Consider the following 18,848-nt stretch of genomic DNA (forward strand, 5'->3'; position numbering starts at 1 on the left):
ATTAGTGATGTAAGCTGAGAAGAATTTTAACAAGGAAGCGTATGAGCGCCTGACAAGGTTGCAGTCGGATTCCCCAGATACGTCAACACGGTAGTCATCTGAGATCACGCCGGCAAACATAATATCTATCAAGAGGCCGTTAAAGCGGTCAACCAGGGGCTACGGCGTAACTAACATTCCAATATTTGAGCATCAACACTTCATTCACATGGACAAAGCCAAAGCTCTTCATGACTATCTAATGAGCGATGAAGGCCAGAAGGAATGCAGAAAGTAAGTAGCCTCTGTGACCTTAAAAAAGAAAAACAAGCGAACCCATGTAATCAGTGACTCTATTTTTTGTGTAAACGTTTTTGGTGTTGCAGTGCAAACTTGTATAAAAGCGCAGTTCGTGAAGATTGTATTACTGGACAAATCATGCTGGACCAGCTCCAGAAAGGAGGAAAGGGGCAAATGGAGGCGACCATGTGTAATTCATTGTTCGAGGAATGGACAGAACAGAAACTGTACAATACAAGTGATAAAGCTATACTGACAGCAGAATTTGCTAATGTCCGTAGAACCCTGTTCCATGAAGGCACTTCAATCACACAAACGATAGAAACAATGTTTGCGTAAATGAATACTTCTTTTTTCTTGCAGCTTGTACTCGGCCTCGAATATGAAGATGGAGGACTAAAAGAATTCAACGAGGATGATTCACTACAGCAGTTTCAAGCAACCGTGAAAGGAATAAACCTTCTAGATAAGAAGCTGGTAATACCACCTCACATAAGTTATTGTTCTTCTTAAGCCTGCATGTTGTCATGCCATTTTGACTCTCTCTATGTGACTCAATGCAGATCATGATACCTCATAACACCGCTTCACACCACCACATTGTATGTCCTTAACAAGTATGATAATAGACTTGACATTCCGGACTCGCTAGATTACAAGAGGTGTGTTAACAAGACATGGAGATATCAACATAGAAGCTGTAAAGAACTGGTATGTGGGTCTTAAGACTTGTTATCTCTCTGTTGGTAACACGGTATCATTACTTTCCTTAACATTGAGAGAAAAACGAAATCACAGATTGAAAGGATGTATGTACTACTGAGGAGGCATTACGGGGAAGCAACACTAAAAGCCCACGATGAACCAAATTGGGGACAATTGGCAGCCAGGCCTAGAAGAGTTAACTCACCAAAACAAAGGGATGAGCAATGTGGACAATTCATGGTGCAATTTGTAAAATACTGGAACGGCCAATCACTAGCGAAGGATGATGACGAACTCCATGTAAGTTAACAATAGAATTTTTTTAATTACTTCGAGAATCAAAGTTTCCATGGAAGTAGTAAGTATTCGGATATCATGACTGCACTATACTAAGGTGGATGACGAATGGAAACCAGAGTTCCTATTCACAGCGATATTCGGTAAAACTAATCAAATAAAGTGGCACCAGCTGCTTGCAGCAATTCAACAATTCAAGCCAATGAATTCAAATCTTTTTTCTCGCATGGAAGGTGAGATGACTTTTCCGGAGCAGCGCACGCTGACAATCTATGACCAGACAGTTTGACATATATTTTCTAGCATAGAAACAATGACCATTAATTTTTTGCTGCTCTGTCAGAGACGATGAGCAAACGTAAGTGCAAACAATAAAGCAGCGTGACGTATCCAAAGCAAGAAGCACCACGCTTTGAGCACACAGACGACGCAATCAAGCTCCTGCAACTAATCATGAGCGACAAATGGCAAAATGAATTCAAAAAGTGACCTATTTTACTCATGAATGCAGAATAATACCTCAAGATACTTTTCATATTCCGCTCAGCATCAATAATTCTTTTTTTTCTTTTCACAGCATAAATCTATATAAGCGGAGGCATGGACAGTCAGAATCAATTTTAACTGGAGCGCATCTGAAGGCAACATTTGGACCAACACCATGACTCCATAGAGCTCGCTTTGAAAAGAGGGTGCTGAACGAAATAGCATATATCTGGGGGAGCAGAGAGCCTACACAAGATAGTGATGAAGACAGACTAATATTAGGCCCATGTTTTGCAGAGGTAAATTTTAAAAAAGCATGCACATCCTTCTAAATTTGCAAGTTTCATGTCGATAACAGTTTATTTCTTTTTGGTGCAGCATATACTGAAATTAGATAATCCCAATCAAGATATCATCACTACCGAGATTCAACATGAACAAACCCCTCACATTGGGTGCATGACCATAAAAGATATTACTCATATAAATAGAACAACCATTATTCTCTGACTTAAATGAGTAATCGTCTCGCAATAAACAAGATCCAGATATAATGTTCATGCTCAACGTAGGCCCTAAGTAACAATTATTTAAGTTCATCACTAATCCCGATGGTAACTGAAGTCATATCGTGCCGACAGCGATCGCATCAACCTTGGAACCATTTCCCACGCACATCGTCACTTCATCCTTCGTCAGCCTTCGTTTATTCCGCAGTTCCTGTTTCGAGTTGCAAATGTGAGCAACAAAACCAGTATCAAATACCCACGGACTACTACGAGAGCTGGTGAGGTACACGTCAATAACATGTATATCAAATATACCTTGTTTGGCGTTGGCTGCCTTCTTATCGGCCAGATACTTGGGGCAATTTTGCTTCCAATGACCAGTTCCCTTGCAATAATAACACTCACTTTCCGGCTTGGGTCCAGCCTTGGGTTTCTTTGTCGGAGGGGCAATAGCTTTGCCACTCTTCTTGGAGTTACCCTTCTTCCCTTTACCGTTTTCTTGAAACTGGTGGTCTTATTGACCATCAACACTTGATGCTCTTTCTATATTTTTGACTGTGCGACTTTCAGCATCACAAACAGCTCGGCGAGTGACATATTCATCCCTTGCATGTTATAGTTCAACATGAAGCTCTTATAGCTAGGTGGTAGTGACTGAAGAACTCTGTCAATGATAGCCTCTTGCGGGAGAGCAATCCCCAGCTCAGCTAGACAGTTAGAGTACCTAGACATTTTGAGTATGTGTTCACTGACAGACCCGTTCTCCTCCATTTTCCAAGCATAGAACTTATCGGAGGTTTCATACCTCTCTATCCGAGCATTCTTCTCAAAGATAAACTTGAACTCTTGGAAACTTAGCATGAGACTTTCTCAAGTTCCTTAGCGGACACAAGACCCGAGACTTTCTGCTTCATGAAGTTCATATGATCCATGACGTTTCATGGAGCATAGGTGATAAACTTCAACTCCTGAAACATCTCATATGCTCCATGACGTTCAAAACGTCTTTGAAGTCCCGGTTCTAAGCCATACAAAACTGCACATTGAACTAATGAGTAGTCATCCTTACGCGATTGCCAAGCATTCAAAACGTCTTGGGTCACCGTATCGGGTGGTGCATCACCTAGCGATGCATCAATGACATATTGCTTTTGGGCAGCTGTGAGGATAAGCCTCACATTACGGGCCCAGTCAGCAAAGTTGCTTCCATCATCTTTCAGTTTAGCTTTTTCTAGAAACGCATTAAAATTCAGGGTTGCTACTGCGCGAGCCATTGATCTACAACAGAAATTTTTGCAAAGATTACTTAGACTATGTTCAAGATAATTTAGTTTAGCTAATCATATTACTAATAAACTCCCACTCAAATTTCCATCTCTCTAGTCATTCGAGTGTCGCATGATCCAAATTCACTAACTCAAGTCCGATTATCACGTGAGTTGAGTTTAGTTTCAATGGTGAACATCTCCATGTTGATCATATCTACTATATGATTCATGCTCGACCTTTCGGTCTCTTGTGTTATGAGGCCATGTTTGTACATGCTAGGCTCATCAAGTTTAACCCGAATGTTCTGCGTGTGCAACTGTTTTGCACCCATTGTATGTGAACGTAGAGTCTATCACACCCGATCATCACGTGGTGTCTCGAAAAAACGAATTGTCGCAACGGTGCACAGTCGGGGAGAACATAATTTTATCTAGAAATTTTAGTGAGGGATCATCTTATAATGCTACCATCGTCCTAAGCAAAATAGGGTGCATAAAAGGATTAGCATCACATGCAAATCATAAGTGACATGATATGGCCATGAACTTGTGCTTCATGATCTCCATCACCAAAGCACCGACATGATCTCCATCATCACCGGCGCCACACCACGATCTCCATCATCGTGCTGCCATCGAGGTTGTCACGCTAACTATGCTATTACTACTAAATCTACTACTAGCGATCAAGCAAAGCATCTCCAAGCGCAAAATAATTAAAGACAACCCTATGGCTCCTGTTGGTTGCCGTAGCATCGACATGCAAGTCGATATTTAACTATTACAAAATGATCATCTCATACATCCAATATATCATATCATGTCATTGACCATATCACATCACATGCATACCCTGCAAAAATAAGTTAGACGTCCTCTAATTTGTTGTTGCAAATTTTACGTGGCTGCTATGGTTATCTAGTATGATCGCATCTTACTTACGCAAAGCCACAACGGTGGTATGAAAAATTGCTATTTAACCTTCTCCAAGGACCGCCTCGGTCAAATCCGATTCAACTAAAGTTGAAGAAACACACACCCGCCAGTCATCTTTATGCAACAAGTCGCATGTTAGTTGATCAAACCGGTCTCTCGTAAGCGTACGAGTAATGTTGGTCTAGGCCGCTTCAATCCAACAATACGGCTGAATCAAGAAAAGACTAAGGAGGGTAGCAAGTTGAACATTAACGCCCACAATCTCTTTTGTGTTCTACTCGAGATATCATCTACGCATGAACCTGGATCATGATGCCACTGTTGGGGAACATTGCATGGAAAACAAAAAAATCCTACGCACACGCAAAACCTATCATGGTGATGATCTTCTACGAGAGGGGATATCAGATCCACATACGCTTGTAGATTGCTAAGCGGGAAGCATTAAGAAACGCGGTTGGTGTAGTATAACGTCTTTGCGATCCGAATCGCAAGCATCCGAGAACTCTGTCCCGATCTAGTACCAAACGGACAGCACCTCCGAGTTCAGCACACGTACACCTCGATGACGATCTCCGCCTTCTTGATCCAGCAAGATAGATGAAGAGGTAGCTGAATTCTCCAGCAGCACGACGACGTGGTGGTGATGGTGGTGGAACTACTCCGGTAGGGCTTCCTCGTGCCGTACCAAACTAGCTACGGGGTGTCATGAAGTGGTGGATGGAGAGAGGGCTGCACTATGGCTTGGGGTGCAAAAAGCCTCTCAAACCTCCACTATATATAGGTGGAACAAGAGGGAGGGTTGCCTTTCCTCCTACTCAAAGTAGGAGGGTTCGGCCGAGCCAAGGGGAGGAGTCCTCCTCCAATTCGGTTTGGTGGAGGACTCTTTTCCCACTTGTCCATCTCCTTCCTTTTTTCCTTTTCCTTTTATTTTTGCCTTTAGCCGAAATAGGTTATTGGGCTGGCCTCACCAGCCCACTAAGGGCTAGTGCGCCACCCATAGGCCTATTAGGTCCTCTCCTAGGTGAGTGGCCCTTCCCGGTAAAACCTTGGAACCCATTCGTCACTCCCGGTACTTTACCGGTAATGCCCGAAATCTTTCCGGAAGCCAAATGCAACATTCCTATATATCAATCTTCATTTCTGGACCATTACAGAAACCCTCATGACGTCCGGGATGTCATCCTGGAGTCTTGACAACATTTGGTTACCAACATTAATAATTCAACTATACCAAAACGTCACCGCACCTTAAGTGTGCAGACCCTGTAGGTTCGAGAACTATGTAGACATGACCAAGACAATCTCTGGTCAATATCCAATAGCGGGACCTGGATGCCTGATACGTCTCCAACGTATCTATAATTTTTGATGGTTCCATCCTATTATCTTATCAAACTTTGGATGTTTTGTATGCCTTTTATATCTTTTTTGGGACTAACTTATTAAGTCAGTGCCAAGTGCCAGTTCCTGTTTTTTCCGTGTTTTAACCTTTTTCATAGGAGAATATTAAACAGAGTCCAAATGGAATAAAACCTCAGAAAAGATTTGTTCCGGAACAAAAAATAGGCACGGAGCTTGAGAACCAAGGCAGAGGGCACCAAGGGAGGCCACAAGCCCCCTAGCCGCGGCCTGGGGGTGCCTAGCAGGCTTGTGGGCCCCATGTGGCTCCTCTGCCCTACTTCTTCCGCCTATAAATTCCCGAAAAATCCAAAACCACGGGAGACATCCACGAAAATACTTTTCCACCGACGCAAGCTTCTGTCTCCGCAAGATCCCATCTCGGGCACGTTCTGGTGCCCTGCCGGAGGGGGATTCAGACTTGGAGGGCTTCTTCATCAATAACATTGCCTCTCCGATGATGCGTGAGTAGTTCACCACAGACCTTTGGGTCCATAGCTAGTAGCTAGATGGCTTCTTCTCTCTCTTGGATCTTCAATACAAAGTTCTCCATGATCTTCATGGAGATCTATCCGATGTAATCTTCTTTTGCGGTCTGTTTGTCGAGATCCGATGAATTGTGGATTTATGGTCAGATTATCTATGAATCTTATTTGAGTTTCTTCTGATCTGTTATATGCATGATTTCATATCCTTGTAATTCCCTTCGAGTTGTGGGTTTTGTTTGGCCAACTTGATCTATGATTCTTGCAATGGGTGCAGTGCTTGGTTTTGGGTTCATACCGTGCAGTGACCTCACACAGTGATAGAAGGGGTAGCGAGGCACGCATCATGTTGTTGCCATCAAGGGTAAAAAGATGGGATTTATATCTATTGCATGAATTTATCCCTCTACATCATGTCATCTTGCTTAAGGCGTTACTCTGTTTGTCATGAACTCAATACACTAGATGCATGCTGGATAGCGGTCGATGTGTGGAGTAATAGTAATAGATGCAGAAAGTATCGGTCTACTTGTCTCAGACGTGATGCCTATATGTATGATCATTGCTTTAGATATCATCATGACTGTGCGCGGTTCAATCAATTGCTCGACAGTAATTCGTTCACCCACCGTAATATTTGCTATCATGAGAGAAGCCTCTAGTAAACACTATGGCCCCCGGGTCTACTTCACATCATATTTTCAGCCCTACACTTTTACTTTGTTGCACTTTCCGCCTTGAGATCTCACCTTGCAATCAATCGTGAAGGGATTGACAACCCCTTTGTAGCGTTGGGTGCAAGTTTGCTGTTTTTGCGCAAGTACGGTGGAGACTTGGCTTGATACTCCTACTGGATGGATACGTTGTTTCTCAAACTGAGGGAAATACTTACTGCTACTCTGCTGCATCACCCTTTCCTCTTCAAGGGAAAAACCAATGCAAGCTCAAGAGGTAGCAAGAAGAATTTCTGGTGCCGTTGCCGAGGAGCATCAAGTGAAGCTTATCCAAGTAATCGTCGCAAACTCATCTCTTGCATTTACTTTTTTTGCCTCTCGTTTTCCCCTCCCCCACTTCTGAAAAAAAAAATTTACAAAAATATTTGCCTTTTTCGTTTGCCCTTTTCTTCACTTGCTCTCTGTTCGCTTGTGTGCTTGTCTGCTTGCTGAAGTCAACATGACTGAAAACACCAAACTTTGTGACTTCTCGAATACTAATAATAATGATTTTATTAGTACTCCGATTGCTCCCACCACTAGTACAGAATTATATGAAATCAATGCTGCTTTGTTGAATCTTGTTATGAAAGAGCAATTCTCCGGCCTTCCTAGTGAAGATGTCGCATCCCATCTTAATACCTTCATTGAGTTATGCGATATGCAAAAGAAGAAAGATGTGGATAATGATGTGATTAAATTGAAGCTATTTCCGTTCTCATTACGAGATCGAGCAAAAACTTGGTTTTCATCTTTGCCCAAAAATAGTATTGATTCTTTGAACAAGTGCAAAGATGCTTATATGTCCAAGTATTTTCCACCAGCTAAGATTATCTCTCTCCGTAATGATATCATGAAGTTTAAGCAACTAGATCATGAACATGTTGCACAATCTTGGGAGAGAATGAAATTGATGATTAGAAATTGTCCCGCTCATGGCTTGAGTCTTTGGATAATTATACAAATCTTCTATGCTGGTTTGAATTTTGCTTCTAGAAATATCTTGGACTCCACCTCCGGTGGAACTTTCGTGGAAATCACATTAGGAGAAGCCACAAAACTCCTAGACAATATCATGACAAACTATTCTCAGTGGCACACTAAAAGGTCACCTACTAGTAAAATAGTACACGCTATAGAAGAAATTAACTCGTTGAGTGCTAAGATGGATGAGTTAATGAAATTGTTTGCTAGTAAAGGTGTTCCTTTAGATCCAAATGATATTCCCTTGTCTTCCTTGATTGAGAGTAGCAATGAAAGCTTGTATGTTAATTTTGTTGGTAGGAATAATTTTGGCAACAACAATGCTTTTAGAGGAAACTATATTCCTAGGCCTTTTCCTAGTAATTCCTCTAATAACTTTGGCAACTCCTACAACAATGCTCATGGAAATTACAATAAATTACCCTCTGATCTAGATAGTAATATTAAAGAGTTTATAAACTCGCAAAAGATTTTCAATGCATCCATAGAAGAAAAAAATACTCAAAATTGATGATTTGGCTAGGAGCGTTGATAGAATGTATCTTGATATTGATGCTTTTAAAGTTAGATGTGCTCCTCCCAAGATCAATATGGATGAAACTTTGAAAGCTATGCGTGTTTCCATGAATGAGAGTAAAGAAAGAACCGCCCAAATTCGTGCTAGACATGAATGGCTTAAAAAGGCGTGTTCTCGTGATGAGAATCACGAAGATCTTAAAGTGCTTGGTATGACTCCCATTGAATCCTTGTTTTCTAGTATCAAACCTAATGATGATGGGGCTGGATATGAATCCACTTTGGTTGAAAAACGCCCAATGATTCGGAGTCCATCTATCTTGATGCTAAAAACATTGAAAGTGGAGTAGAGGATATCAAAACTTTGAGTAGTAATGAAACTACTACTTTGGATTTCAAGGAATTCAATTATGATAGTTTCTCTTTGATTGAATGTATCTCCTTGATGCAATCCATGCTAAACTCTCCACATGCTTATAGCCAAAACAAGGCCTTTACCGATCATATCGTCGATGCTATGATGAAATCTCTTGAAGAGAAACTTGAATTGGAAGTTTCTATTCCTAGAAAACTTCATGATGAGTGGGAACCTACTATCAAAATCAAGATCAAAAACTATGAATGCAATGCTTTGTGTGATTTGGGTGCTAGTGTTTCCGCGATTCCAAAGTCTTTATGTGATGCTCTAGGCTTCAATGAGATTGATGAGTGCTCTCTTAATTTGCATCTTGCGGATTCTACCGTTAAGAAACCCATGGGAAGGATCAATGATGTTCTTATTATTTCAAATAGGAACTATGTACCCGTGGATTTCATTGTGATTGATATTGATTGCTATCCGACATGTCCCATCATTCTTGGTAGACCTTTCCTAAGGACTATTGGTGCTGTCATCGATATGAAGGAAGGGAATATTGGATTTCAATTTCCATTAAAGAAGGGCATGGAACATTTTCCTAGAAATAAAATAAGATTGCCTTATGAATTCATGATGAGGGCTACTTATGGTTTGAGCACCAAAGACGACGATACGTGATTCTATCGCCTTATGCCTAGCTAAGGGCGTTAAACAATAGCGCTTGTTGGGAGGCAACCAAATGAATTTCTCTTTGCTTTTTTGCTTTCTGTTTTGTTGCGTCCACACCATCATAATTCTGTTATGATTGTGTTTTTTGTGTTTCTTTTTGTGTTTGAGCCAAGTAAAACCTTTATGACTAGTTTTGGTGATGGTTGTTTGATCATGCTGGAAAAAGACAGAAACTTTTCGCTCACGAAATTATTTTTCATTTCTATCCAGAAAGAGATTTTGAGTTGATTCTTTTTTCTGCTGGTTTATATGCCAACTGCCCAAATTTTTATCATTTTTCAGAATTTTTGAATACCATAAGTATACGAAGTATACATATTGCTACAGACTGGTCTGTTTTTGACAGATTCTGTTTTTGTTGCGTTGATTGCTTATTTTGATGAAACTATGGATATTATCGGGGGGTACTAGCCAAGGAAAAGTGAGAATACAGTAATATAACACCAATATAAATAGAAATCAAGTTTGCTACAGTACCCAAAGAGGTGGTAGTTTGTTTTCTTGTGCTAATGATATCACGAGTTTCTGTTTAAGTTTTGTGTTGTGAAGTTTTCAAGTTTTGGGTGATGTTCTCATGGACAAAGGGATAAAGAGTGGAAAGAGCTCAAGCTTGGGGATGCCCAAGGCATCCCAAGCCAAATTCAAGGACACGAAAAAGCCTAAGCTTGGGGATGCCCCAGGAAGGCATCCCCTCTTTCATCTTCAATCCATCGGTAACATTACTTGGAGCTATATTTTTATTCCCCTCATGATATGTGTTTTGCTTGGAGCGTCGTGTATTATAGGAGTCTTTTCTTTTTGTTGTGTCACAATCATCCTTTCTGCACACCTTTTGAGAGAGACATGCACTCATCGTGAATTTGCTAGAATACTCATTGAGCTTCGCTTATATCTTTTGAGTTAGGCAATTTAGCTCATTGTGCTTCACTTATATCTTTTGAGCTAGATAACTTTGCTCTATGTGCTTCACTTAGATCTTTTAGAGCACGGAGGTGTCATATTTTGGAGAAATAAGAACTCTCGATCTTCACTTATATCTTTTTGAGAGTGCTCTCTCTGAGTAACTTGGTAGTTGGCTTGTGCTATGAAAGTAGTCCTAAAGATGATAGGCGTCCAAAGAGGATACAATAAAACTTCCATATTCTTATGCATTGATTAGAAAGAGAAGTCTGATTCCTCTCAATTAGTTTTGAGACATGGATTTGGTAATATTAAGAGACATGTTAGTAGGGTGTTGTGAATCTAAAAATACTTGTGTTGAAGTTAGTGATTCCCGTAACATGCACGTATGGTGAACCACTATGTTAGGAAGTCGGAGCATAATTGATTTATTGATTGTCATCCTTTGTGTTGCGGTCGGGATCGCGCGATGGTTAACATCTACCAACCCTTCCCCTAGGAGTATGCGTTTAGCACTTTGTTTTGATTACTAATAAAAACTTTCGCAATAAGTATGTGAGTTCTTCATGACTAATGTGAGTCCATGGTATAGATGAATTTTCACCTTCCACCATTGCTAGCCTCTCTAGTGTCGCGCAACTTTCGGCGGTACACAAAACCACCATAGATCTTCCTCAAAACAGCCACCATACCTACCTATCATGGCCTTTTCATAGCCATTCCAAGATATATTGCCATGCAACTCCCACCGTTCCGCCTCATGACTTGTGCCGTCACTTACATATTGATATTGCATGATTGTAAGATAGATAGCGAGATGTTTCAATGTCATACGCCAAGCTAGATCATTGCACATCCCGGTACACTGCCGGATGCATTTCCTATAGAGTCTGTTGGAAATATGCCCTAGAGGCAATAATAAATTAGTTATTATTATATTTCTTAGTTCATGATAATCGTTTATTATCCATGCTATAATTGTATTGATTGGAAACACAATACTTGTGTGGATACATAGACAAAACACTGTCCCTAGTAAGCCTCTAGTTGACTAGCTCGTTAATCAAAGATGGTCAAGGTTTCCTGGCCATAGGCAAGTGTTGTCACTTGATAACGGGATCACATCATTAGGAGAATCATGTGATGGACTAGACCCAAACTAATAGACGTAGCATGTTGATCGTGTCATTTTGTTGCTACTGTTTTCTGCGTGTCAAGTATTTATTCCTATGACCATGAGATCATATAACTCACTGACACCGGAGGAATGCTTTGTGTGTATCAAACGTCGCAACGTAACTGGGTGACTATAAAGATGCTCTACAGGTATCTCCGAAGGTGTTAGTTGAGTTAGTATGGATCAAGACTGGGATTTGTCACTCCGTGTGAACGGAGAGGTATCTTGGGGCCCACTCGGTAATACAACATCACACACAAGCCTTGCAAGCAATGTAACTTAGTGTAAGTTGCGGGATCTTGTATTACGGAACGAGTAAAGAGACTTGCCAGTAAACGAGATTGAAATAGGTATACGGATACTGACGATCGAATCTCGGGCAAGTAACATACCGAAGGACAAAGGGAATGACATACGGGATTATATGAATCCTTGGCACTGAGGTTCAAACGATAAGATCTTCGTAGAATATGTAGGATCCAATATGGGCATCCAGGTCCCGCTATTGGATATTGACCGAGGAGTCTCTCGGGTCATGTCTACATAGTTCTCGAACCCGCAGGGTCTGCACACTTAAGGTTCGACGTTGTTTTATGCGTATTTGAGTTATATGGTTGGTTACCGAATGTTGTTCGGAGTCCCGGATGAGATCACGGACGTCACGAGGGTTTCCGGAATGGTCCGGAAACGAAGATTGATATATAGGATGACCCCATTTGGTTACCGGAAGGTTTTCGTGCATTACCGGAAAAGTTTCGGGCTCATCGGTAGTGTACCGGGAGTGCCGGGAGGGGTGCCGGGGACCATCGGGAGGGGTGTCACGCCCCAAGGGGTCTCATGGGCTATGGGAAGAGATAAACCAGCCCCTAGTGGGCTGGAATAAGTTCCCACTAAGGCCCATAAGGTTTGAGAAGGAAAAACACAAGGTGGAAAGAGTTTCCAAGTGGGAAGGTGGAATCCTACTCCAAGTAGGATTGGAGTAGGACTCCTCCACCTCCAATTTCGGCCAAACCTTGAGGGTTTGAGGCTGCCTCTTCCCTCCCCCTCCCTCCTATATATACTAAGGTATTAGGGCTGATTTGAGACAACTTTTGCCACGGCAGCCCGACCACATACCTCCATAGTTTTTCCTCTAGATCGCGTTTCTGCGGAGCTCGGGCGGAGCCCTGCTGAGACGAGATCATCACCAACCTCCGGAGCGCCGTCACGCTGCCGGAGAACTCTTCTACCTCTCCGTCTCTCTTGCTGGATCAAGAAGGCCGAGATCATCGTCGAGCTGTACGTGTGCTGAACGCGGAGGTGCCGTCCGTTCGGTACTAGATCGTGGGACTGATCGCGGGATTGTTCGCGGGGCGGATCGAGGGACGTGAGGACGTTCCACTACATCAACCGCGTTCTCTAACGCTTCTGCTGTACGATCTACAAGGGTACGTAGATCACTAATCCCCTCTCGTAGATGGACATCACCATGATAGGTCTTCGTGCGCGTAGGAAAATTTTTGTTTCCCATGCGACGTTCCCCAACAGTGGCATCATGAGCTAGGTTCATGCGTAGATGTCTTCTCGAGTAGAACACAAAAGGTTTTGTGGGCGGTGATGTGCGTTTTGCTGCCCTCCTTAGTCTTTTCTTGATTCCGCGGTATTGTTGGATTGAAGCGGCTTGGACCGACATTACTCGTACGCTTACGAGAGACTGGTTTCATCGTTACGAGTAACCCCCTTTGCTCAAAGATGACTGGCAAGTGACGGTTTCTCCAACTTTAGTTGAATCGGATTTGACCGAGGAGGTCCTTGGATGAGGTTAAATAGCAATTCATATATCTCCGTTGTGGTGTTTGCGTAAGTAAGATGCGATCCTACTAGATACCCTTGGTCACCACGTAAAACATGCAACAACAAAATTAGAGGACGTCTAACTTGTTTTTGCAGGGTATGATTGTGATGTGATATGGCTAATGATGTGATGTGATATATTGGATGTATGAGATGATCATGTTGTAATAGAAATATCGACTTGCACGTCGATGGTACGGCAACCGGCAGGAGCCATAGGGTTGTCTTTATACTAACATATGTGCTTGCAGATGCGTTTACTATTTTGCTAGGATGTAGCTTTAGTAGTAATAGCATAAGTAGCACGACAACCCCGATGGCAACACGTTGATGGATGATCATGGTGTGGCGCCGGTGACAAGAAGATCGTGCCGGTGCTTTGGTGATGGAGATCAAGAAGCACGTGATGATGGCCATATCATGTCACTTATGAATTGCATGTGATGTTAATCCTTTTATGCACCTTATTTTGCTTAGAACGACGGTAGCATTATGAGGTGATCTCTCACTAAAATTTCAAGACGAAATTGTGTTCTCCCCGACTGTGCACCGTTGCGACAGTTCTTCGTTTCGAGACACCACGTGATGATCGGGTGTGATAGACTCAACGTTCACATACATCGGGTGCAAAACAGTTGCACACGCGGAACACTCGGGTTAAGCTTGACGAGCCTAGCATGTGCAGACATGGCCTCGGAACACATGAGACCGAAAGGTCGAACATGAATCGTATAGTTGATATGATTAGCATAGAGATGCTTACCACTGAAACTATTCTCGACTCACGTGATGATCGGACTTGAGATAGTGGATTTGGATCATGTACCACTCAAATGACTAGAGAGATATACTTTTTGAGTGGGAGTTCTTAAGTAATATGATTAATTGAACTAATTGTCATGAACATAGTCTAATGGTCTTTGCGAATTACGATGTAGCTTGCGCTATAGCTCTACTGTTTTTATATGTTCCTAGAGAAAATTTAGTTGAAAATTGATAGTAGCAACCTTTGCAGACTGAGTCTGTAAAACCGAGGATTGTCCTTGTTGCTACGCAGAAGGCTTATGTCCTTAATGCACCACTCGGTGTGCTGCACCTCGAGCGTCGTCTGTGGATGCTATGAACATCCGACATACACGTTACTGATGACTACACGATAGTTCAGTGCAAGATACTTAATGGCTTAGAAGCAAGGCGCCGAAAACGTTGTAAAACGTCACGGAACATAATTGATGTTCCGAAGAGATGAAATTGTGATTTCATGCTTGTGCCCTTGTTAAGAGGTACGAGACCTCCAAACAAGATTCTTTGTCCACAAAGTAAAGGAGAAAAGCTCAATCGTTGAGCGTGTGCTCAGATTGTCTGAGTACGACAATCACTTGAATCAGGTGGGAGTTAATCTTCCAGATGAGATAGTAATGGTTCTCCAAAGTCACTGCCACCAAGCTATGAGAGCTTCGTGATGAACTATAACATATCAAGGATAGATACAATGATCCTTGAGCGATTCGTGATGTTTTGACACTGCGAAAGTAGAAATCAAAAAGGAGCATCAATAGTTGATGGTTAGTAAAACCACTAAGTTTCAAGAAAGGCGAGGGCTAGAAGGGATACTTCGTGAAACAGCAAAACAGTTGCTGCGCTAATGAAGAGACCCAAGACTAAACCCAAACCCGAGACTAAGTGCTTCTCTAATGAGGGGAACAGTCATTGAGGCGGAGCAACTCTAGATACTTGGTAGATAAGAAGGCTGGCAAAAGTCGAGAGGAGTATATTTGATATACATAATGTTGATGTGTACTTTACTAGTACTCCTAGTAGCACGAGGGTATTGGATACCAGTTCGGTTGCTAAGTGATTAGTAACGCGAAATGAAAGCTACGGCGTAAACGGAGACTAGCTAAAGGCGAGGTGACGATACGTGTTGGAAGTGTTTCCAAGGTTGATATGATCAAACGTCGCACGCTCCCTCTACCATCGGGATTGGTGTTAAACCGAAATAATTGTTATTTGGTGCTTGCGTTAAGCATGAACATGATTGGATCGTGTTTGTTGCAAATACGATTATTCATTTAAAGAGAATAATGGTTACTCTGTTTGCTTGAATAATCACCTTTAAATGGTTTATTGAATCTCGATCGTAGTGTTACACATGTTCATAATATTGGTGCCAAAAGATACGAGGTAATGATGATAGTACCACTTACTTGTGGCACTGCGGCTTGAGTCATGTTAGTATAAATTGCATGAAGAGGCTCCATGCTGATGGATCTTTATACTCACTTGATTTTTGAATCACTAGTGACATGCAAATCATACCACATGAGCAAGGCCTTATTTTCATTGAGATGAAACAATATAGTAACTTGTTGGAAGTGATACATTTGATGTATGCAGTCCAATGAGTGCTGAGGCACGCAGTGGATATCACTATGTTCTTACTTCACTGACCACTTGAGTAGATACAGGAGTATTTACTTAATGAATCACAAGTCTGAAATATTGAAAAGTTCAATTCCGTTTCAGAGTGAAGTTCGTCGTAACAAGAGGATGAAGTGTCTACGATATGATCATAGAAATGAATATCTGAGTTACGAGTTTTTGGTACACAGTTAAGACAATGTGGAAATTGTTTCACAGTTCATGCCACCTGGAACATCATAGTGTGATGATGTGTCTGAACGTCATAGCCACGCACTATTTAGTATGGTGCATACTGTGATGTCTCTTATCGAATTACCACTATCGTTTATGGGTTATGCATTAGAGACAACCGCATTCACTTTAAATAGGGCACCGCGTATTTCCGTTGAGATGACACAGTATAGACTGAGGTTTGGAGAAATCTAAACTGTCGTTTCTTGAAAGTTTGGGGCTTCGACACTTATGTGAAAAAGTTTCAGTCTGATAAGCTCGAACCCAAAGCGGATAAATGCATCTTCATAGGATATCCAAAACAGTTGGGTACATCTCCTATCTCAGATCCGAAAGCAAAGTGTTTGTTTATAGAAACGGATCCTTTCTCGAGGAAAGGTTTCTCTCGAAAGAATTGAGTGGGAGGGTAGTAGAACTTGATGAGGTTATTGAACCATCACTTCAACCAGTGTGTAGCAGGGCGCAGGAAGTTGTTCCTGTGGCGCCTACACCAATTGAAGTGGAAGCTGATGATGGTGATCATCAAGCATCGGATCAAGTTACTACAAACCTCGTAGGTCGACAAGGTCGCGTACTGCTGCAGAGTAGTACGGTAACCCTGTCTTGGAGGTCATGTTGTTGAGCAACAGTGAACCTACGAGTTATGGAGAAAGCGATGGTGGGCCCAGATTCCGACAAATGGCTGGAAGCCATAAAATCCGAGAGAGGATCCATGTGTGAAAACAAAGTGTAGACTTTGGTAGAACTACTTGATGGTCATGGGACTATTGGGTAAAATGGATCTTTAAAAGAAGACAGACGATGATGGTGATAAGTCACTATTAAGAAAAGCTCGACTTGTCGCAAAGATGTTTTCGACAAGATCAAACAGTTGACTATGATGAGTCTTTCTCACTCGTAGCGATGCTAAAGGTCTGTTAGAATTATGTTAGTAGTTGCTGCATTATTTATGAAATATTGCACGTAGGATGTCAAAACATTGTTTCCTCGACGGTTTCCTTGAGCAAACATTGTATGTGATACAACCAGAAGGTTTTGTCGATCCTAAAGATACTAGCAAGTATGCAAGCTCCAGTGATCCTTCAATGGACTGGTGCAAGCATCTCGGAGTTGGAATAAGCACTTTGATGAGATGATCAAAGATTTTGGGTGTGTACAAGGTTTATGAGAAACTTGTATTTCCAAAGAAGTGAGTGGGAGCACTATAGAATTTCTGATAGGTATATGTGGTTGACATATTGTGGATCAGAAGTAATGTAGAATTTCTGTAAAGCATACAAGGTTGTTTGAAAGAAGTTTTCAAAGGAGTACCTGGATTATGCTACTTGAAGGTTGAGCATCAAAGATCTATGGAGATAGATCGAAAGCGCTTAATAGAAGTTTCAACAAGATACATGCCTTGACAAGTTTTTGAAAGAGTTCAAAATAGACCAGCAAAGAAGGAGTTCTTGGTTGCGTTGTGAGGTGTGAATTTGAGTAAGACTCAAAACCCGACCACGGCAGAATAAAGAGAATAGATGAAGGTCGTATTCTATGCCTTAGCCGTAGAATCTAAAGTATGCCATGCTGTGTACCGCACCTGAAGTGTGCCTTGACTCAAAGTATGTTGAGAGGTACAGAGAGTGATCCATGTTTGAATCACTAGCAGCGGTCAAAATTTATCCTTAGTAACAAATGGACTAAGGAATTTTTCTCGATTATGGAGGTGGTTAAAGAGTTCGTCGTAAAGGGTAACGTCGATGCAAGCTTTGACACTAATCTGAATAACTATGAGTAGTGAAACGGATTCATATAGTAGAGTGGATATTTGGAGCATTTCCGAATAGCACGTAGTAGCAGCATCTATAAGATGACATAAAGATTTGTAAAGAACGCACGGATCTGAAAGTTTCAGAACCGTTGACTAAAACCTCTCTCACAAGCAAGACATGATCAGACCCCATAACTATATGGGTGTTGGATTCGTTGGAATCACATGGTGATGTGAACTAGATTATTGACTCTAGTGCAAGTGGGAGACTGTTGGAAATATGCCCTAGAGGCAATAATAAATTAGTTATTATTATATTTCTTAGTTCATGATAATCGTTTATTATCCATGCTATAATTGTATTGATTGGAAACACAATACTTGTGTGGATACATAGACAAAACACTGTCCCTAGTTAGCCTCTAGTTGACTAGCTCGTTAATCAAAGATGGTCAAGGTTTCCTGGCCATAGGCAAGTGTTGTCACTTGATAACGGGATCACATCATTAGGAGAATCATGTGATGGACTAGACCCAAACTAATAGACGTAGCATGTTGATCGTGTCATTTTGTTGCTACTGTTTTCTGCGTGTCAAGTATTTATTCCTATGACCATGAGATCATATAACTCACTGACACCGGAGGAATGCTTTGTGTGTATCAAACGTCGCAACGTAACTGGGTGACTATAAAGATGCTCTACAGGTATCTCCGAAGGTGTTAGTTGAGTTAGTATGGATCAAGACTGGGATTTGTCACTCCGTGTGAACGGAGAGGTATCTTGGGGCCCACTCGGTAATACAACATCACACACAAGCCTTGCAAGCAATGTAACTTAGTGTAAGTTGCGGGATCTTGTATTACGGA

This window comes from Hordeum vulgare, chromosome 1H, assembly GCF_904849725.1.
Source record: "Hordeum vulgare subsp. vulgare chromosome 1H, MorexV3_pseudomolecules_assembly, whole genome shotgun sequence".
Taxonomy (NCBI): domain Eukaryota; kingdom Viridiplantae; phylum Streptophyta; class Magnoliopsida; order Poales; family Poaceae; genus Hordeum; species Hordeum vulgare.